The sequence below is a fragment of the Sphaeramia orbicularis genome, chromosome 18, assembly GCF_902148855.1.
Source record: "Sphaeramia orbicularis chromosome 18, fSphaOr1.1, whole genome shotgun sequence".
In the NCBI taxonomy this organism is placed as follows: domain Eukaryota; kingdom Metazoa; phylum Chordata; class Actinopteri; order Kurtiformes; family Apogonidae; genus Sphaeramia; species Sphaeramia orbicularis.
The window spans coordinates 10583437-10607709 of record NC_043974.1 but is presented as its reverse complement, the minus strand read 5'-3'; the positions used below and the strand labels follow the sequence as shown (position 1 = coordinate 10607709).

Genomic DNA, 24273 nt, shown 5'->3' with positions numbered 1-24273 from the left:
ACAAAATGACCAAAAATGAAAGAAAATATTGAACAAAATGAACAAAAGTGAATATAAAACAAAATGAAGAAAAACTTAAGAAAACAATGAACAACATGAAGAAAATGAAGAAAATATAAAAACAAAATGAAGAAAAAATGAAGAAAATAATGAACAAAATGCACAAAAATGAAGAAAATAAAAATGAAATGAACACAAATGAAGAAAACATAATGAACAAAATGCACAAAAATGAAGAAAATATAAAAATTTAAAAAAAAATAATATATAAGAAAAAATATATAAAAAATCATGAAGTAAAATTAAGAAATAATGAAGAAAATGAGGAAAAATGAAGGAAATATAAAAAAATGACCAAAAATGGAAGAAAATAATGAACAAAATGAACAAAAGTGAATATAAACAAACAATGAAGAAAAATTAAGAAAACAATGAACAACATGAAGAAAAATGAAGAAAATATAAAAACAAAATGCAGAAAAAATGAAGAAAAATATGAACAAAATGCACAAAAATGAAGAAAATATAAAAATTAAATGAACACAAATGAAGAAAATAATGAACAAATGCACAAAAATGAAGAAAATATAAAAATTAAAAAAAAAAAATAAGAAAAAAAATATAAAAAACAATGAAGTAAATTAAGAAAATAATGAAGAAAATGAGGAAAAATGAAGGAAAATAAACAAAATGACCAAAAATGAAGGAAAATATTGAACAAAATGAACAAAAGTGAATATAAAACTAAATGAAGAAAAATTAAGAAAAACAATGAACAACATGAAGAAAAATGAAGAAAATATAAAAACAAAATGAAGAAAAATGAAGAAAATAAGGAACAAAATGCACAAAAATGAAGAAAATATAAAAATTAAATGAACACAAATGAAGAAAATAATGAACAAAATGAACAAAAATGAAGAAAATATAAAAAAAAATAAAATAATAATAATAAGGAAAAATTATATAAAAACACATGAAGTAAAATTAAGAAAATAATGAAGAAAGAAATGAGGAAAAATGAAGGAAGGAAATATATAAACAAAATGACCAAAAATGAAGAAAATATTGAACAAAATGAACAAAAGTGAATATAAAACAAAATGAAGAAAAATTAAGAAAACAATGAACAACATGAAGAAAAATGAAGAAAAATATAAAAACAAATGAAGAAGAATGTAAGACGGAAAATAATGAACAAAATGCACAAAAATGACAAGAAAATATAAAATGAAATGAACACAAATGAAGAAAATAATGAACAAAATGCACAAAAAATGAAAGAAAATATAAAAATTAAAAAACATAATAAGAAAAATTAATATAAAACACAATGAAGTAAATTAAGAAAATAATGAAGAAAATGAGGAAAAAAATGAAGGAAAATATAAACAACATGACCAAAAATGACAGAAAATATGAACAAAATGAACAAAAGTGAATATAAAACAAAATGAAGAAAAATTAAGAAAACAATGAACAACATGAAGAAATGAAGAAAATATAAAAAAAAAATGAAGAAAAATGAAGAAGAAAATATGAACAAAATGAACACAAATGAAGAAAATAATGAACAAAATGCACAAAAATGAAGAAAATATAAAAATGAAATGAACACAAATGAAGAAAATATGAACAAAATGCACAAAAATGAAGAAAATATAAAAATTAAAAAAAATAATAATAAGAAAAATAATAAAACCAATGAAGTAAAATAAGAAAAAATAATGAAGAAAATGAGGAAAAATGAAGGAAATATATAAACAAAATGACCAAAATGAGAAAATATTGAACAAAATGAACAAAAGTGAATATAAAACAAAATGAAGAAAAATTAAGAAAACAATGAACAACATGAAAAATGAAGAAAATATAAAAACAATGAAGAAAAATGAAGAAAATAATGAACAAAATGCAAAAATGAAAAATATAAAAATGAAATGAACACAAATGAAGAAAATAATGAACAAAATGCAAAAAAAAAGAAGAAAATATAAAAATTAAAAAAAAATAATAAGAAAAATTAATATAAAAACACAATGAAGAAAAATTAAGAAAATAATGAAGAAAATGAGGAAAAATGAAGGAAATATATAAACAAAATGACCAAAAATGAAGAAAAATATTGAACAAAATGAACAAAAGTGAATATAAAACAAAATGAAGAAAAAAATAAGAAAACAATGAACAACATGAAGAAAAATGAAGAAAATATAAAAACAAATGAAGAAAATGAAGAAAATAATGACAAAATGCACAAAAATGAAGAAAATATAAAAGAAATGAACACAAATGAAGAAATAATGAACAAAATGCACAAAAATGAAGAAAATATAAAAATAAAAAAAAAAAAAAAGAAAAATTAATATAAAAACACAATGAAGTAAAATTAAGAAAATAATGAAGAAAATGAGGAAAAATGAAGGAAATATATAAACAAATGACCAAAAATGAAGAAAATATTGAACAAAATGAACAAAAGTGAAATAAAACAAAATGAAGAAAAATTAAGAAAACAATGAACAACATGAAGAAAAATGAAGAAAATAAAAACAAATGAAGAAGAAAAATGAAAAGAAAATAATGAACAAAATGCACAAAAATGAAGAAAATAAAATGAAATGAACACAAATGAAGAAATAATGAACAAAATGCACAAAATAAGAAGAAAATATAAAAATTAAAAAAATAATAATAATAGAAAAATTAATATAAAACACAATGAAGTAAAATTAAGAAAATAATGAAGAAAATGAGGAAAATGAAGGAAATAATAAACAAAATGACCAAAAATGAAGAAAATATTGAACAAAATGAACAAAAGTGAATATAAAACAAAAGAAGAAAAATTAAGAAAACAATGAACAAAATGAAGAAAAATGAAGAAAATAAAAAACAAAATGAAGAAAAATGAAGAAAATAATGAACAAAATGCACAAAATGAAGAAAATATAAAAATTAAATGAACACAATGAAGAAAATAATGAACAAAATGCACAAAATGAAGAAAATATAAAAATTAAAAAAAAAAAATAATATAAGAAAAATTAATATAAAAACACAATGAAGTAAAATTAAGAAAATAATGAAGAAAATGAGGAAAAATGAAGGAAATATATAAACAAAATGACCAAAAATGAAGAAAATATTGAACAAAATGAACAAAAGTGAATATAAAACAAAATGAAGAAAAATTAAGAAAACAATGAACAACATGAAGAAAAATGAAGAAAATATAAAACAAAATGAAGAAAAAATGAAGAAAATAATGAACAAAATGCACAAAAATAAAGAAAATATAAAATGAAATGAACACAAATGAAGAAAATAATGAACAAAATGCACAAAAATGAAGAAAATATAAAAATTAAAAAAAAAATAATAAGAAAAATTAATATAAAAACACAATGAAGTAAAATTAAGAAATAATGAAGAAAATGAGGAAAATGAAGGAAATATATAACAAAATGACCAAAATGAAGAAAATATTGAACAAAATGAACAAAAGTATAAATGTATAAATAGTAGTGTATACAAAGTGTATAAAAAAATAGTGTATAAAAAGTAAAAAAGTATAAATATAAAACAAAATGAAGAAAATTAAGAAAACAATGAACAACATGAAGAAATGAAGAAAATACAAAAATAAAATGAACACAAATGAAGAAAATACTGAACAAAATGAAGGGGTGGGGGGGCAGATCCTCTTGACGGAGGTCTGCGTACTCCGAGTGCTTTTCTTTTTGATTTGTGAGTTTGTGTTTTGTTTGTTTGTTTGTTAGCAACTTTACGGGAAAACTATCCCAACCATCTTTACCAAATTGTCCCACAGATAGGCCTAGGCCCTGGGACCAACCCATTAAATTTTTGGCCAAGTAGGCCAAAGTTCAAGGTCACAGCAAGGTCACAAAATCTCCAATTTTCCTATCTCTCATCATTGAGCAACTTTCGAAAAAAAAATTCATAAAAAAATTCAAAACAACTCCGATTAGCCTCCAATTTGATCCGCCTGTAGCTTAGAACAATATCTTGTATCTGGCATAAAACTGTCCACATCCACTGTTTACATTTAACACTGAAAATCCATTTACGACACATTTTTCATTATAACTCAACAAATATTGATTGGAATTGAATATAATTTGACATACACATGACTGGTACCAAGCTTCAACTTTTTCTGCTGTATGGAACAAACCTGGAAACTGTTTAACCCTTTCATGCATAGTGGTCACTCCAGTGGGCAGCTATTCTACAGCTTGTTCTCTTGTATATTCATGGATTTTTTTATTTTTATTTTTTTACACGTATCTTTATTAAAGTTTTAAGACACTACATATCTTTTCTGACATGAATTGGTAACATTATGTAGATCTTCCCTGAGGATAAACCCCCAGAATCCCAAACCCTCCCCATAGTTTTCACACAATTTATCAGTAAATACATGGTTCTGTGCGTCAAAAATTAAACGTGTGGACATTTTTGCAACTTCATGAAAAATACGCTCCTAAGAATTTTTTTTTTTCCATTATTATATTTTTATTTTATTATTATTATTTTTTTAAATTATTATTATTATTTTTTTTAATTTAGTTTTCAGACAAAAATTTTCAATCACATTGTTTTTTTCATGCCTAAAGAGGAATAAAAACCACTCAGGAAAAAAAAAAAAAAATTGATTAAGGTTCTCATATTCGTACATGAAAGGGTTAATTTAAAAAGAATAGTCGATCCACGCATGCACAACTGTTCGGGGTGCTTGGCGGAGGTTTGCGTTCTCTGAACACTTGTGTTTTCATTGGGGTTTGTTTGTTTGTTTGTTTGTTTGTAAGATAACTCAAAAAGTTATAGACAGATTTTCAGGAATGTTGATACTGATACAAGGAACAATGATTAAATTTTGGTCTTTGAGTGCTTTCTAGTTCAGTATTCAGTTTGCAAGACTTTTCTGTTCAGTCAGTGCTTTGTATTTGTAGCTGTGTTACCACATTCATTAACCGTTACTTGGCAACGCAGCAGGAGTCATTTAAACGCTCATTGTGACGGATTACCATTTGACACGCAAGTCTTACGTTGGCAAGCAGAATGTTTTTACTGTGGATTGAGGTACTTTGAGCAGAGTGGCCATCATATTTTTGACTCGATACTAATATATATATATATATATATAGATATACTATATATATATATATATATATATATATATCTATATATATATATATATGGCCCCTTCTCTCGTTTTAATGTTGTATTTTGTCATTTTGTACTTGTTGAGTGCTAAAAATCTAACACGTTTTTAAAAGTTGCACAAAAAATATGTATCTGCGGCTGTTTCATGCATTGTAATCTGTTGATGTTTTTTTTATTTTTTTTTCTACTTTTTTTTTTTTTTCTTCTTCTTTTTTAATTTATTTATTTTTTGATGATGTTTCTTGATGTCACAGTTTGGTCAGAATATTGAGTAAATTAGACACAGACAAATTATAGCGACAAAGTGATATTCGATATTATTGCATAGATTTAAAGTCCTGTGATACAAATTAAAACTTAAAATTAATTATTTTAGGTACAGATAAATAAGAATAAGTGTAAATGTGTTGAATTAAGCAACAGCGTGCTACAATATGAGTTCATGTAATTTATTTTACATACTTCACAGATATTTAGTAAATGTAAATCAATTTCTCCCGTATAATTAATAAATATAAGTCAGTTTTGCTTAGATTATCAGTAAATATGAACAGTTTACCCCAGATATTTAGTAAATCAAAATAATTTTAGTAAATTTAAATCAGCTTTCCTTGTGAAACTGACTAGGATTTACGAAGTATTTTTTGGCGATATAACTCATCATTTCAAACTGTTGCTTTGATTAACATGTACTTTTTATTTATTTTTTTATTTTTTTAAGTTAAGTTAATGAATTCAATAGTTTTTAATCAAAATTGTAGAACTTAAAATCAATTCAATTATATTATGTGTCACACGATTTTTTTAAGTAACCATTCGTCATATTTTTCTCAGTGTAAAACTAATCTAACTGTAACTTGGGAAGTACTAAAACCGTACAAAAGTGGCAGATGAAACGCTTTATTAAACATTCAGACGCGGTGGTAAAAGCAATATGCAGCGCTAACACAGCCAGGTTATGTATTATGCATATTGTACCCTCAAACTCAGCTCAACTCTATGTTAAATGATGCACTATCCCCTAAGACAGGGGTGTCAAACTCATTTTAGTTCAGGGACCATATTCAGCTACATTTGATCTGCAGCGGGCCGGACCAGAAAAATAATAACATAATAACCTATAAATAATGACAACTCCAAATTTTTGTGTTTGTTTTAGTGTAAAAAAAATAAAAACAAAAACATTAAATTATGAAAATACTTACTTTTATAAACTATCAAAGAAAAAAAAAAACAAAACTGAAATTTAAATCAAAAAACGTAAGAACATTTAGTGCGGTTTTAACAATATCATTCCTGAACTTCTCATTTGTCCATGTGCATTATGGATCAGATCTACAAAGACACTAAACACTGAGGAACAGGAAGAAAAATAGTTCAAATTGTGCTTCATTTTCTTTAGACATTTCAGGTTGTTCATGTTTGTTCAGGTTATTCACGTTTTAGTGTTACAGGATAGTTTGTAAATGTAAATATTTACATAATTTAATGTGATTTTTTTGCACTAAAACAAAGAAAAAAAAAATTAAGTTGTTAATTCTAGATTTTTTTTTTACTTAATTGTAGAATTATTATTATTATAATTTTTTTTTTTTGGCTTAATTCAAGACTTTTTTTTTTGTGTGGCTTAATTCAAGATTTTTTTTTTTTACTTAATTGATTTTTTTTTTTTTTGGCTTAATTCAAGATTTATTTTTTTTTTACTTAATTGATTTTTTTTTTTTTTTTTGGCTTAATTCAAGATTTTTTTTTTTGTGGCTTAATTCAAGATTTTATTTTTTTTTTACTTAATTGATTTTTTTTTTTTTTTTTTTTGGCTTAATTCAAGATTTTTTTTTAAACTTAATTAAAGATTTTTTTTTGGTTTAATTCAAGATTTTATGTTTTACTTGATTGAAGATTTTATTTAGCTTAATTCAAGATTTTTTGCTAAATTTGAGATTTTTTTTGGCTTAATTGAAGATTTTTTTTTTTACTAAATTGAAGATTTTTTTTTTTTGTTTAATTCAAGATTTTTTTTTTAACTTAATTGAATATGTTTTTGGCTTAATTCAAGATTTTTTTTTTTTTAACTTAATTGAAATTTTTTTTTTTTTTTTGGCTTAATTAAAGATTTTTTTTTTTTTTAATTGAAGATTTTTTTTTAAACATAATTCAAGACTTTTTTTTTACTTAATTGAATTTTTTTTTTTTTTTTTTTTTTGTGGCTTAATTCAAGGTTTTTTGGTAAAATTTGAGATTTTTTTTGCTTAATTGAAGATTTTTTTGGCTTAACTGAAGATTTTTTTTTTTACTTAATTGAAGATTTTTAATTTTTTTTTGCTTAATTCAAGATTTTTTTTCCTTATTTCAATCTAAATTATTATTTTTTCCTTAATTCAGTTCAAGACTGTGGAATTTTTGCTCTTGGCAAAAACATCCCAGGGGCCGAACTGGACCCTTTGGCGGGCCTCATTTGGCCCCTGGGCCGCATGTTTGACACTCTAATAGTTAAGACACTGAGGCGAATATTGAGTTTGACTTCCAGTTGAAACCAATTCTACATCTTAAAAGCAAAATCAAGTTAGATAATTTCCAGACGGAGAACAAACGTCACATCAGAGCCTGAGTGCTGCTATCGAGACCTTTTTCTTAACAACTCCGAGGGTGTTGAAGCTTTTTAAAGTTTGAGGGAACGCGTCGCCCAGCGGAGAGCGTTCTGTTTATTATTTGTTATTATTTCATCTCAGCTTTTTGTCTGTTCGGAGGCACATTCTTCTCCCAGTAAGCGTAGTCTTGCCAACTCTCACAGCAGCAGGGGATCTAATTAGGAAATTAAAAATGTTGTCGATTTCCCTTGTCCTTTTTTTTTTTTTTTTTTTGCCTAATTCAAGATTTTTTTTTTTTTTTTTTTTACTTAATTGAAGATTTTTTTTTTGTTTTTTGCTTAATTCAATATTTTTTTTAACTTAATTGAGGATTTTTTTTTTTGGCTTAATGCAAGATTTTTTGCTAAATTTGAGATTTTTTTTTTTTTTTTTTGCTTAATTGAAGATTTTTATTACTTAATTAAAGATATTTTTGCTAAATTTGAGATTTTTTTTTTTGGCTTAATTGAAGATTTTTTTTTAACTTAATTGAATATATTTTTGACTTAATTCAAGATTTTTTAGTTACTTAATTAAAGATTTTTTTTTTTTTGCTTAATTCAAGGTTTTTTGCTAAATTTGAGATTTTTTTTTGGCTTAATTGAAGATTTTGTTACTTAATTGAAGATTTATTTATTTATTTATTTATTTTGGCCTAATTCAAGATTGTTTCCTTAATTCAAGCTAGTTTTTTTTTTTCTTTTTGCTTAATTCAGTTCAAGACTGTGGAATTTTTGCTCTTGGCAAAAACATCCCAGGGGCCGAACTGGACCCTTTGGCGGGCCTCATTTGGCCCCTGGGCCGCATGTTTGACACTCTAATAGTTAAGACACTGAGGCGAATATTGAGTTTGACTTCCAGTTGAAACCAATTCTACATCTTAAAAGCAAAATCAAGTTAGATAATTTCCAGACGGAGAACAAAACGTCACATCAGAGCCTGAGTGCTGCTATTCGAGACCTTTTTCTTAACAACTCCGAGGGTGTTGAAGCTTTTTAAAGTCTGAGGGAACGTGTCGCCCAGCGGAGAGCGTTCTGTTTATTATTTGTTATTATTTCATCTCAGCTTTTTGTCTGTTCGGAGGCACATTCTTCTCCCAGTAAGCGTAGTCTTGCCAACTCTCACAGCAGCAGGGGATCTAATTAGGAAATTAAAAATGTTGTCGATTTCCCTTGTCCTTTTTTTTTTTTTTTTTTTTTTTTTATTCATATATATTTGCAAAAAACTTTTCCGTTGGAAGTTAGGTGCGTTACTGTGAATGTTAAGCAGGGTGTTTATTTCCCGGGGTAATTAAAGGTTAGAAGTTTATTCAGAAATCTAGTTCTCCGTTGTATGCCGATGTGAGTTGACAGAAACAATACGCTTCATTTCTACTGTCCGCCGCTTTGGCTTTGACCTTTGACCTTTGACCTTTGTAATCCTAATATTGGCTGTTTTGTAATGGTGGCTTCTTGTAATAATAGAGCAGATCCAAGATGGCTGCCTCTGGGGAACTTCAACTGCCCTCTATTATTTGGTTTCAGTGTTTCCCTCAACAATTAACTGGGAAAAAAAAAAAAGACCAAAAGAATGGAGAAAAAGACGACAAGGCAGGAGAAAAAAAATCAATTGAAGTTGGGTTTTTTTCTATGTGGATGTCGATACAAATATAGAGTAGTTCTGCCGTGGGACATGAATGCATTTACTCCTAAATTGGACCAATTCAGCCTTTACTTTGCGCTGCTATTGTTTCTTTAAATAAAGCTAAGAATGGGATTTTCAAGCAGGAGGCATGAGTATAAAAGCCAGTGTCACGATGAGGTAAATCAGTTTTTGGAAAACTGCAGTGATGCCAACTGGGCCGACTCAACTCGACGTTAGCTAACTCGCATCCCCATTGGGTGGATTGAGTACATATTGTTAAGTTTTTGCAGAATCTGTCAGAAGTAGCTCACCTGTCACCAAAATGCACGATATCAGACATTCTTTCTTCTTAACCCTTTCATGCACAGTGGTCACTCCAGTGGACAGTTCTTCTCCAGCTGTTCTCTTGTATATTCATGGATTTTGTTGTTTTAGTTCCATATCAGCCAACACAGTGGACATTTACGCACCATCTAAAACACTGCAATTCATACAATTACTGTAACGTTGCTGCTCTTGATAAACCTGATCTGTAGTAACATGTTTGAGTGTAAATTAATTGCTAATTGTTATTAGACTGTAATTAACAGTTTTCTGAAACAAAAAGTTTTTTTTTTTTTTTTTTTTTTTTTGCATATGCTCCAGAGACCCAGTAATTCTTTTTGTCCTCTATAGGGGACTAAAGTTTGTCAGTTTAAGTTAAATGCTGTACATTACAAGGATAAAAAAAAGAAAAATCAATAAATAAATAAAAATAATTTAAAAAATGTATCTGAATTTATCTGAAAAAAAAACCAAAAAAAAAACTGTTGCATTATGCAGTTTCCAATCAAGACAAATTTTTAATGTAAAAATAGCTAAAATTGTCAATTTCCTGGGTCTCAGGAGGATATTATCTCCATGAAATGAGTAATAACTAGTATTAGACTATGATAAAATGTGAGAAAACATCAGATTAGCGGCATTAAAAATGTTTTTTTTTTTTTTTTTTTTTCTAGTTTTCACATAGTATGTCACTTCCTGATGATGGGTTTTAAATACATGTTTCTTTGCTTCAAAAATTAAACACATGATGTCCAGCTGAGTGGACATTTTTGTAACTCCAGGAAAAATAGGTTCATAAAAAAAATTTCAATTGCATTGTTTTTTTTTTTCATGCCTAAAGAGGAATAAAAACACTCAGGAAAAAAAAAATATTGACCAAGTTTCTCATAATTCATGCATGAAAGGGTTAACCCTTTCATGCAAAGTTCAATTAAGTAAAAAAAATAAAAATAAAAATCATGAATTACGCCAAAAAAAAAAAAAAAATCTACAATTAAGTAAAAAAAAAAAAAATCTTGAATTAAGCCAAAAAAATCTAGAATTAACAACTTATTTTTTTTCTTTGTTTTAGTGCAAAAAATAACAAATTAAATTTAATTAAATTATGAAAATATTTACTTTTACAAACTATCCTGCAACACTAAAATGTGAATAACCTGAACAAATATGAACAACCTGAAATGTTTAAAGAAAATTAAGCACAATTTTAACTATTTTTCTTCTTGTTCCTCAGTGTTTAGTGTCTTTGTAGATCTGATCCATAATGCACATGGACAAATGAGAAGTTCAGGAATAATATTGTTAAAATTGCACTAAATTTTCTCGCGTTTTTTGATTTAAATTTCAGTTTTTCCAGGGTTTTTTTTTTTTTTTTGATAGTTAAGTATTTTCATAATTTATTATTTTTTTTTTTTTACACAAAAACAAAGACCAAAATTTGGAGTTGACATGATTTAAAGGTTATTATGTTATTATTTTTCTGGTCTGGCCCACTGCAGATCAAATTTAGCTGAATATGGCCCCTGAATTAAAATGAGTTTGACACCCCTGCATTAAGATGATTAAAACGCAGAGACCAAATTTCCCTCGGGATGATAAAGCAAGTTAACCTTTATCTAATATTAGATTAGCTAATCACAAATGCTAATGCTAGGTACTGTGCAGGGGCGCAGTGGGCCCCTTTTTCAGCCCTGGGAGTTTCATGGCCAAACCGGCCCACTGTTTCCATGGAGGAGGAATTTGAATAAATGAAACCGCAGCTAGCTCTTCCAATGCCTTTGTATGGGGTATAACTTCAAGTACACTGAACAAAAATATAAATGCACCACTTTTGTTTTTGCTCCCATTTGTCATGAGCTGAACTCAAAGATCTAAAACTTTTTCTGTGTACACACAAGGTTTATTTCTCTCAAATATTGTTCACAAATCTGTCTAAATTTGTGTTAGCGAACACTTCTTCTTTGCTGAGATAATCCATCCACCTCACAGGTGTGGCATATCAAGTTGCTGATTACACAGCAGGATTTTTGCACAGGTGTGCCTTAGGCTGGCCACAATAAAAGGCCACTCTAAAATGTGCAGTTTTATCACACAGCACAATACCACAGATGTCACAAGTTTTGACTGTGCGAGGAAAATGGTGGTCACACCAAATACTGACTGGTTTTCTCACCCCCCTGGACCACCCAATACAGTAAAAGTGCACATTTTAGAGTGGCCTTTTATTGTGGCCAGCCTAAGTCACACCTGTGCAATAATCCTGCTGTCTAATCAGCATCTTGATATGCCACAGCTGTGAGGTGGATGGATTATCTCAGCAAAGGACAAAGGAGAAGTGCTCACTAACACAGATTTAGACAAATTTATTTACAATATCTGAGAGAAATAGGCCTTTTGTGTTCGTAGAAAAAGTTTTAGATCTTTGCGTTCAGCTCATGAAAAATGGGAGCAAAAACAAAAGTGGTGCGTTTATATTTTTGTTCAGTGTATATGTTGGTAAGTTAACAGAAAATATGTCACTTTAACAATATGTTTAATTCAGATTTAAATCAGGTAAAGATTTATAAGGTAAAAAAATATATAAATATAACAGAATTTTGTGATGTTAAAATGGGGTCACGAGTCAACAAAGGTTGGGAACTACTGTCCTACATGGATAACAATAAATTTAACCTTTAACATGTTGGTGCAACATGTTTAGAATTCAGGTCTTCTGCAGAGATAAATCATATAAAAACGGAAAAATTCTTATTTTCTAGTGATTACACACACTGCCAGTAGATTCCCTTAAGTTGGACACGCAGGTCTTTAACCCTTTCATGCATGAATTATGAGAAACTTAATCAAATTTTTTTCCTGAGTGTTTTTATTCTTCTTCAGGCATGATAAAAACAATGCGATTGAAAATTTTCTTCTGAAAAAAAAAAAAAAAAAATCTTATGGACCTATTTTTCATGAAGTTGCAAAAATGTCCACTCAGCTGGACACCACACGTTTAATTTTTGACGCACAGAAACATGTATTTACTGATAAATTGTGTGAAAACTATGGGGAGGGCTTTGTGATTCTGGGGGTTTATCCTCAGGAGAGATCTACAAAATGTTACCAATTCATGTCAGAAAAGATATGTAGTGTCTTAAAACTTTAATAAAGATATGTGTGGAAAAAAAACCAAAACAACAAAATCCATGAATATAGAAGAGAAAAGCTGTCGAATAGCTGTCCACTGTAGTGACCAGTATGCATGAAAGGGTTAATACAGGTGTAAATGTTACAAACAAACAGCTCTAAAACTTTAACGATTTGGGTGAAAATCATTAAAAGTTGTATTTTTATTAGTTTGGACTTTCAGGGCAGCAGTCATTAGTCAGACCTCTAGTGTGTTCCAGAGGGAAACTAATGGGAAAACATATTAACATTTAAATTACGGCAGAATTTTTAATTACAAACACTTGGTTAAAATGAGCTCCCGATCCAACAAAGACAAACTACATGAAGAGGCAATGAAGTCTGTAAAGCAACATGTTTGTGATGGATTATTTCCACTCTGATGCTCCCATTCTTCCATGGAGTGTCTGATGATTGACAATATGAGTGGTTTTGCGAAATAACAAGCGCACTCATAAGAAAACATTCAGCTCTGGGATAATGAAGCAACAATAAAACCAGCATTTGGACAAAAGCAAATGAAGTCTTTCGTGTTTATTGTGATGGATTACCTCTGCGTGTGGAGACCGTTTATCGTGCTGATGCATGGGAGTCGGATCTGGAAGTCAAAAATGTCTGTCACAGCGAAAAAAAAAAAAAAAAAAAAAAAAGCAGTGTTGACTCAAATATTATCTACAACTTGTCAATCTATTGATAATGAGGCGATAATTACCAAGTGTCGCACAAGTAGGACTTATCTTTAAACCGTTAGAAGTCTCTGTTACTTTACTTTGTCACATTTGTTTTGCTGCTTTTCTATTTTTACTGATTTTAGAAGTATTAAATATCTCCATGTCAATATGAATTTCCTCATTTTATGACATGAGATGGACAGTAGCGCATGTTTAAGACAATATACAATAAATTTGACATTAACCCATAAAGATCTAAACAGTCACTGATGACAAAAACCACCTACTGACCTAAAATGCTGAATAATTTTTGAATACAGTTAAATAATTTAGGTTTTCATCTTTTCATGAACATCAGATAAGATCCATTTGGACGTTCAGAGGCTCCACAGTGAACGTGGAAACTTCTGGAATCATCTTCTGCAACACCGATTCAAAAGTAAAACCCATGGAGTTTGAGAAATGACAGTGTTTTTAAACAATTAATTATATATTTTATTGACAAAATTACTTTTCTTTCAGATTTCTCTGTTTGGAGATGACATCTGCAGTACTGAAATACAGGAAAATACTTGATTTTCATTGACATATGACAAAAAGCGCTGATAAATTGCTTAGGAAAAGTTAAATATAGAGAAACAAGCAATTTACATGGTACAATAAATATTTCTAGAGGGTTAACCCTTTAACCCGTGACTGTAGTGAGTGTTCTGAACATATGATTTATTTTAGATATTCATAAGAATTCAACTGTTTGCTCAGTACGAATAATGTTAAAATATGCTGATAGAATAGACCAGGGGTTGGCAACCTTAATCACTGAAAGAGTAATTTGGACCAGTTTCTCACAGAAAATAAAACACTGGGAAGCACAAAATCTTTTGACAACTAAAATGAACATAAGACATATGCATATATCATTTTTTACCTTAACCCTTTAAAAACAGACATAGTTTTTAGGCCTTTGCTCGAAATGTGCGTACTTATAATAAAAAGAGTATACCTCTGCAACCACAAGGTATATTTGAATAATTCTGGTGTCATAATAAAGGGAACACATGTAAGATTTGTTCAGATGTGTAAATATCAGTATATATGCTACTGGTTAAGAGTAAATGAACATGGCACAAAGCACAAATTAATCGTACATACATATATATAAAAACTACCTCTATGAGTTTCAGCACTGGACAGCGCTACAGTTACCTGTGCCTTTTGAACAGGTTCAGCACTGGACAGCGCCAAGACAGCTCTGTTCAATGCAAGTAGAGCAAATATATGTAGCCTAAAAAGAAAGAAAGAAAGAAAGAAAGAAAGAAAGAAAGAAAGAAAGAAAGAAAGAAAGAAAGAAAACAGAGAAAAAAGTAGCTCTGGCTTCTATCATTCACTTGACAGAGCCAGCTCTAAGAGTTGTTACGTTTGCAACCAACACATGACTAATCAGAACACAAACTTTAACCTCATCCACAAACAAATGGAACTGACGGTTTAAACCTTTTGCCCTGATTTTATTGAGCAACAAAAAAATTTAACATTTTTTATTTTACTGTTACAAGATCGCCATACTCTTCAAATTTAGAATGAAAAAAAAACTAACAAACTAAAATAAAATTAAATACTCATTATTCATGTTCCCAAAGCACATGTGGTTCCGGAGCTTCAGGTTGCCAAGCCCTGGAATAGACCTTGTTCTTTCCATAGATATCTGAGCATGCTCAGTACATGTCCTGCTGCCTGTGGAATGTTCAGATGTGTAAATGTTGGTATATATGTTATTGGCTAAGAGTAAATGAAGATGGCACACAGCACAAATGAATATATATATATATATATATATATATATATATATATATATATATATATATTTTTTTTTTTTTTTTTTTTTTTTTTTTTCCTCAGCAGGCACTACATCAATTGTTTTGAAACCAAACATATATTAATGTCATAATCATACCTAACACTATTATCCATACCTTTTCAGAAACTTTTGCCCATATGAGTAATCAGGAAAGCAAACGACAAAGAGTGTGTGATTTGCTGAATGCACTCGTCACACCAAAGGAGATTTCAAAAATAGTTGGAGTGTCCATAAAGACTGTTTATAATGGAAAGAAGAGAATGACTATGAGCAAAACTATTACGAGAAAGTCTGGAAGATACTATTAAAGAAGAATGGGAGAAGTTGTCACCCAAATATTTGAGAAACACTTGCACAAGTTTCAGGAAGCGTGTGAAGGCAGTTATTGAGAAAGAAGGAGGATGTCAATTTTCTTGTGGCAAATAAATTCTCATGACTTTCAATAAACTAACTGGTCATACACTGTCTTTCAATTCCTGCCTCAAAATATTGTAAATTTTGCTTCCCCACCCTTTATACACACACATATATATATATATTCATATATACATATATATATATATATATATATATATATATATATATATATATATATATATGAATAAACCTACGTCTATGAGGTTCAGCACTGGACAGTGCCAAGACAGCTCTGTTCAATGCAAGTAGAGCAAATATATGCCGCCTGAAAAGAAAGAAAGAAAGAAAGAAAGAAAGAAAGAAAGAGTAAGAAGAAAAAAGTTGTTCTGGTTCCCAGGTAGTAGCCAGCTCCTATCATTCACTTGACAGAGGCCGGCTCTAATAGCTGTTATGTTTGCGACCAACACATGACTAATCAGAATACAGGCTTTAACCTCATCCACTAACAAATGGAACTGACGGTTTAAACTTTTTACCATTATTTTATTGAGCGACAAAAAAATTCAACACTTTTTATTTTAATGTTACAAGATTGCCATAATCTTCAAATTTAGAATGAAAAATAAATAAATAAATAAATAAATTAAATTAAATTAAATTAAATTAAATTAAATACTCATTATTCATGTTCCCAAAGCTGGGAGTTGCAGCAGAGGGATGAAAGAGCTACATGTGGCTCCAGAGCTGCAGGTTGCCAAGCCCTGGAATAGCCCTTATTCTTTCCATAGACATCTGAGCATGCTCAGTACACAACCTGCTGCCTGTGGAATGGGGGGCGAAACACAGAGCACTGAGTGAGACCAACTCACTGTAGAAATAAACAGTTTGGACTTTTTTTTTTTTTTAGACTATTTTCTTTGTCATGTTTTTACTGACTTTTGACCATGTAACTGCTTTTTTAAGTTCAACCAGGTGCCAAAAAGCAGCTGAAAAAAACAAAAGAGCCCCAAAACAAAAACATACTGGGCCCAAATTCAAATCCTTGTTGTTGTTCAGTGTGTTCCAGTTCACAGTTCATGTTCAACATCCTGAATTTCTTATTGATGTACATTCTGAGTGCCTTATTTTTTGCTTCCACTTTGTTTTGACCTTAAAACACACATCAGCCTAAAGCAAAACCACTGAAGAAAAGGAACACAAGCACGTACTCAATACTCACAGCAGCTTTTATGACACTGAAACAGGCGGTAATTCACAGCAGCACATTTACCTGGAATAAAATCTAAGGGGTTAAAAGGTTAAAATACTTTGTGATTGAGCTACTCTCTTGTCCATGTCCAATAACTGTCATCGTCTTTACTGAAAGTGTTTTTTCTTCTTCTGTTTCAGACTGAAAAGCACAAATCAGATGCCTGATGAAAGGTTGTCCTACACGCACCTGAATGCAGTACAAGCCTCCGACGGCTCATCCAAAGGGTCTCATTCCACATGGAGATTAAACCAGCATTAGGCAAGAGTAAGTACACCCACACACTCATGCACAGCTGCTGTCATCAACACACAACGTCCCTTTTTGAGGTCAAATTAGTCCTGATTGTCATTAGTATGCACCATAAGTTTTGTAAATGGTAATTTAATACACTGCTGTCCAAGCAGATGAACAGCGCCCATAATATGCACAGTATAGACAGTATGCACACGATTATCTTTCAAAGGTTTAGAACTGATGAACTTCAACCGACAGTGAATTCATTTAACAACAACATAACAATAGCTCGTCCTGGAGTTACGAACAGCTGTTGGAGCTAAACTTCTGTTTTATGATCTCGTTTATGATGTTGTAGAAACATTATTAACATTATTGTTATTTAGCTTAGTTAGCTAGTTTTATAGTTTTGTATTTTTACTCCTGTTACTCAGGGCCGGTTCAAGGCATGGGCACGGGTGGGGTGGGGGTGGGGGTGGGGGTGGGGTTTGTATGCCCCACCAAATTCTCCGACTGCCCCACCAAACTGACCTGCTTCATCCCAAAATTGAAAAAAAAAAAGAAAAATATTTTATTTTGTTGATGTCGATCTGGCCAATTTCAAACATGCCACATCGAAATAATAAAAGTTTATTTATATGTGATCGGTTGGTGTGGCCGTATAAAAAGTGATACATAGCGGAGATCAGAACTAGGCTACTTTGTGCAATCGTTTGACTCTGGGGATAGCTGGGTTTCAGTTATTGCTTAGATTTGATGTGTTGCTTCTACATAATTGTTGTGATTATGTTATTTTCTGTCGTATAGAATCACTTTTGAAATGTAACTTTTAGCTAAATTGGCTACATGTGTCTGTTGCCATTGGCGCGCTGTTGGCTAACTTCTGTTACGTAGCAGCACTTGGTCCTGCAAGTTCACTGATACGTACTAACGACGTAGCAACGGAGAGGATTTCTAACTTTGATACCGCTCATATAAACACAATACTTCTTAATATAAGTACTTGGGATTCACGTTTGATGAATTCATGAATCTAGAGTGTGGAATTAAAATGTTAGCTGCTTCAGCCGGCAGAGCCCTGGGTTCTGTCATAAACAAGCTAAAAGTCTGTAAAGATCTTGGTTTTGGAACATATTCACAGTTGTATGATGCGTGTGTATGTCCTGTTCTAAACTTTGCTGCAGGTGTATGGGTGGGCCAAACAACGTCCAGCTTTAGACGCTGTTGAAAACAAAACCATTTGCTGCTTTCATGGGTTCATAAGTTTGTTCCAGTTTTGGCAGCGCAGGGTGACATGGGTTGGGTTCCTGGTGCAATTCAAAGAAAATGTGAAATGGTTAGATTATGGAATCGAATTATTAATATGCCAGATAATCGAATAAGATCGGTGCAGCGTCTGCAGCGATGCAGTCGTTGTATCGGTCAGTTGTGGTGAAGAAGGAGCTGAGCCAAGAAGCGAAGCTCTCGATTTACCGGTCAATCTACGTTCCTACCCTCACCTGTGGTCATGAGCTTTGGGTCATGACAGAAAGGACAAGACCCCGGATACAAGCGGTCGAAATGAGTTTCCTCCGTAGGGTGGCTGGGCGCACCCTTAGGGATAGGGGGAGGAGCTCAGTCACCAGGGAGGAGCTCGGAGTAGAGGCGCTGCTCCTCTGCATCGAGAGGGGCCAGCTGAGGTGGCTCGGGCATCTGTTTTCCTTTAAGTACGGCTACAACACCAATACAGAAAAAAAAAAGTATAACTCTTACTTTAAAGGTCACTGTGCAAGTACAGCAGACCTGTCACTATTATTTAATCAACCAACTGGAATTTATTTGAACTAATATCAGTTATTTATTTGTACAAGAACAGCTGAATATTTCATTGCTAATTTTACATTATTTTTTAAACATACATTAATGCTTTCCTGTTCCTCTTATTGTGTCCAATTCATCTCAAGGCACTTAATTTGGTCTTTTAGTCTGTTGTTCTATTTCTATCCCAGGCTTACTTTATATATTTAACTCCATTTTTTACTTTTTCTTCTTCTCTTTTTTTTTTTTTTGCCAAATTTGCCCTTCGCAGGTTTTCTTTCTAAAGCCAAAATCTTCTTTCCGTGTTCATTGACAATAGATGATTCAATAAATGACAATTTTATGGCTTCTCATTATACTAGTGGCATAAAAGGAGCCATAAAATCAAAACTCAATCATTACTGGCATCATTTTTTTTATTTTTTTATTTTTATGACAGTTAATCATCAACTAAAGTTTTATTATTGTGACAAATATACAAGTTGGATCATGGAAGAAGCTGATGCACTGCAGGTCCTGTAGGTCAAAGGGTTAATGAGCGTCAACATTCAATCTTGAATTATATAGTTCTATTTGTTTATCTATCTATTAATTAATTAAGTAATTTATCGATTTATTTATTTCTGTGTTTATTATTGTTTTAATTTCCAAGATCATAAATTTCTTCAGTACGTGTTTTCTGGAAGCGAAATGATATTGTGAGACGTATCTTACGTTAAATGGAAGTTGGATGTGTGACTCTGAATGACTTTAACTTTAAAATGTCAGAAAACCATCACACATCAGGGTTGTTTCAGGTTTGTGTGTGCTGAACTTGGAGAAAAGATCAGATTGCAAGAAAAAGATCGAATCTTGCAGCTTTGTGATAAAGGCGAGCTGAGCTAATCTTGATTCTGAACTTAGGGACTCTCTGGCCAAGAATTGCGCAAGTGTTAGAACTAGACGTACTTATGGAAACTCTTTGTGGTTTAACTATGCAGTGTAAGTGAAACTGTTGGTGCAAATCTCAAACCAAAGTGTGATTAACTCAGGTGAACTTTCAAATGTGGTTTTTCTTAGAATTAGCTTATGTGGAGTTATTGACATAAGCTGTGACATGTTTTACTCAGCAACAACTGTCAAACCAATCATATGAATGTTGAAATTATGAACCAAATATGGAAGTCTTCCAAGTGACTGAAGACTATAAAATGTGATGAAGAAGATTTTCATGTAGATGAGACAAAGTCAGAGATGAATAGTGTGTTTGATGCAAGACTAACTGATCACTGACTTCTTTCTTTATTTTGTAACTTTTTTCTATTTTGTCTGAAGCAGTTAATCAAGTTTTGGTTTCACGTTTTAAAACATCTACCCTTCTTTTTTGGTGGATTCTTCATTTCTCCTTGTTTGGTCCTTCCATCCAAAACATAACTGGTGAGTTAATAATTTAAATTAAGCGACCCCCCCCCTCTGGGGCAGCCTGGATTTAACCGGACAGCCGTTTTTACGGAAGTATTGGAGTAAGGTGGAGAAACACCGGTGGTCATGTGTTTCGCATGGGCACACAGTTTAAGTTAGAGCAAAGCGAAAAGAGTACCTGGTGTATAAAATATAAAGATGTCTGACGCGGTAAATTCATTAACTGAAATTAATTGTGGTTTTTGAGATTTACTATTACTGGCGTGTTCAAGAATATATAGCTCAAAGCAAGAAAAATATCTTATGAAAGTCAGACGCTGCTTTAAAAAAACAAACCAAACCTAAGAAAATGAAGGTAAAAACTAAACAAACATATATATATATATATATATATATATATATATATATATATATATATATATATATATATATATATATATATATATAATAAAATAGATTACATTAAATTAGATTAGATTACACGTTATTGATCCCACAATGGAGAAATTCAATTGTCAAGGCAACAACAGAATAAAATGCAAGAAAAAGTGTACACGCATAAAGAAAGTGAAAAAAAAAATAACGATATAACATAAAAATAGTGATAAAAAATATACAGACTACATACGCATTTACAGCAGAGTGGAACTGCAACATAAATAACCTAAATAACTCCACAGGGGTGTCTCTTTTGAGTCATTTTAGCCTTTGAGTATACACTGTAAAAAAAAAACAAAAACAAAAAAAAAAAAAACATAAAAACTAAAAACAAAAACCAGTAATATTCCAGCAGCAGGGGTGCCGAAAAAATACTGTAAAATAATGGAAAATAACCATCTCATAAAAATCTGGTAATTTTCCATAATAAAAAAAACAGTTTTTTTTGCCCTAACTTTACATGAGATTTTGCTTTTTTTTTTTTTTTTTTTTTTAATGTTTAATAAAGAATATTTACATGTATTAAAACGATCAAATTACCTATAAATAAATATATAAATAATTTTCAATTAGACTCAGTTGTACAAGCCACTGATAAAAACTATATTTGGACAGTTTATCAGTGCTTATACATGTTATACATTCACAAAAATACATTTATTCAACATTTTTGTTGTAATTACACAAGATATTTCTCAATTAACAATTGACAGTTAAAGTCTTGTTAAACTTAAAGAACACATACTTCTTTTATGGTTAATTGTCAGTAATTTTATCTCATTTTATTATTATTTTTTTTTATTTTTAACAGTTTAATATCATGAATAGAAAAGACATATTTGTGAAATTACAATACACTTGCAAATGTATTTTAACTGTATTTTTCTGTGAAAAAAGAACAAATTTCTTTTTAAAAATGGAAATTTAATGGTTATTCACAGTTACAGTTTTTTCGTGTTATTTCATATTTGACATGTAAAATCACAGTCTATTTTTGTCATTTCATTGGTATTTTCTTGTACAGGAAAAATCTGTAAAATAAACACTGAAAATTCTGTTAAATTCCAGATTTTTTTCTACAGTGTAGTTCTTTTGTAGTTCTTGAGCACAGGTGTCAAACATGCGGCTCGGGGGCCAAAACCAGCCCGCCAAAGGGTCCAATCCGGCCCCTGGGATGAATTTGTGAAATGCAGAAATTACACTGACGATATTAACAGTCAAGGATGTTAGAATCACTTTAGTTAAAGTCAATCTCAGGTGGGTCAGAACCAGTAAATACTATCATAATAACCTATAAATAATGAAAACCACAATTTTTTCTCTTTGTTGTGTAAAAAAAAGTAAAATTACACAAAAATGTTTACATTTACAGACTAGCCTTTTCCAAAAAAAAACTGAATAACCTTAAGTTTCTTAAGTATGTGGAATTTTAACAATATTCTGCCTCATACTAAATGTTGTGTGTATTTGTAGATCCACTGTGATCTGTAAGTTATGATGCATATGTATGAATGATAAACTAAGGAGTAATATTGTTCAAATTGCAGTGATTTTTGTTAAGAATTTTCAGGTTGTTCATATTTGTTCATGTTATGTTCAAATACATTTCATAGATGTAAACATTTTCATTATGGAATTTGACTTTTTTCACTCAAAAACAGAGAAAAAACTTTGGAGTTGTCATTATTTCTAAGTTCTTATCCTATTATTTATATTATTTTACTAGTCCGGCCCACTTCAGATCATATTAGGCTGTATGTGGCCCCTGAACTAAAATGAGTTTGACACCCCTGTTCTAGCATGTTTATATACTCTTTTTTTTTTTTGTCTCTCTTACATCGTTCATCATAATTACATGCACAACTCCAATTATGCAAATTAGGTGACGATGTCATTTAGCAGCTTTTAGCGACTTTTAGGACTTTCCACACTGAGGAGATAGCAACACCGCTTTTACATGAGTACAAACAGGGCGGTGAAAATAAATCCCAGTTTCTACTTGGATTTTTCATTAGACGCCTACAAACTATGCACAACTTGTTTACACATATATAAATCTTTTCCACTTGTACATCATGTAACACGTATTTGCCATAATTATGAGGCTCTTTTCGCTCCGTAGCGTCGCCTTAAACCATGCCTCCTCCTTTTATCCCTACATCATGTTTTCCCGCTGTCATGTGACCGAGTGTGATGACGGTGCCCTTGTATTGATTCGCATTACGCACACTCACGTCTACACACATGTACTCTCGCAGGGAGGAGAGAAAGGTCATGTCTCTCAAGTTAATTAGTCTTTCTAGCTCTCAGCTCTGGAGAAGCTTTCCTTCACGTCTTGCTTCGTGTCTTCCTCGGTCTCTCTCCCTGAAACCCACCCCCCCATCCCTCGTCTACCCACTCACAATCGCCTCCAGAGCGTGAAGGTCAGAGAACCTCTCACGACTGTTCTTTTGCATGTTTATTTACCACAAATAATGAAACGAGACGGCATGAAATAATGCACATACTAACACACAGAAACTTTGTGTATATTCACAATGTCTTTGATCCTTCAGCCAGAATCAATTTGTTTTGTCGGTGCCACAGAGGGTCTAAGTTTAATTACTTCTTCGCTGTAGCTAAAGGGGTAAAATGTGTGCATGGGTGTGTTTGGCTTTAGGGATACGCCATAATGAAGTGTGAATTTATCTGATAAAAAACGTCTGTGTGTGTGTGTGTGTGTGTGTGTGAACTACCCCAAGGGCCAAGACGCACAACTTTAACACTCATTACTTCTGTATTGGTTTGTTGTTTCCCTTCGCTTTGGAAAGAAACTATAAAACCAAACTTGCCTCCACAATCTGATATAAAGTCATCTGACACCTGTAATGATGTGTGCATGTATTTACGTTGTGTACAATGAAGCATCTAATATCATAACACTGGAAGTTCTGAGAAAATGAGACGTATTTAACTGGCCACTTTGGTACCTACAGTTGAGGAACAGTCCCATCTCCACATTAAATATCGCAGCAAGTTGATAGGACTAATATTTTGGGAGATATTGGTAATTTTGGAATACAATAGGTGTTTTGTGGATTTGGAGAAGGCGTTCAACCGTGTCCCTTATGGTATCCCGTGGGGGATGCTTTGGGAGTATGGGGTTCAGGGCCCTCTGCTAAGGGCAGTCCGGTCCTTGTATGACCGGAGCAGGAGCCTGGTTCGTATTGCCGGCAGTAAGTCAGACCTGTTCCAGGTGCATGTGGGACTTTGGCAGGGCTGCCCTTTGTCACCGGTTCTGTTCATAATTTTTATGGACAGAATTTCTAGGTGCAGCCAAGGACCGGAGGGGGT

General features: G+C 31.2%; 1 protein-coding gene across 1 annotated transcript in view; it reads left to right on the top strand.

Moving 5' to 3' along the window:
* The window catches only part of htr2cl1 (5-hydroxytryptamine (serotonin) receptor 2C, G protein-coupled-like 1), a 402018-nt gene that overhangs the window by 58177 nt on the left and 319568 nt on the right, over positions 1 to 24273 (top strand). The window contains 1 exon segment of the mRNA XM_030162626.1: positions 17208 to 17334. The gene's annotated coding sequence lies outside the window, so the exon portion shown is untranslated.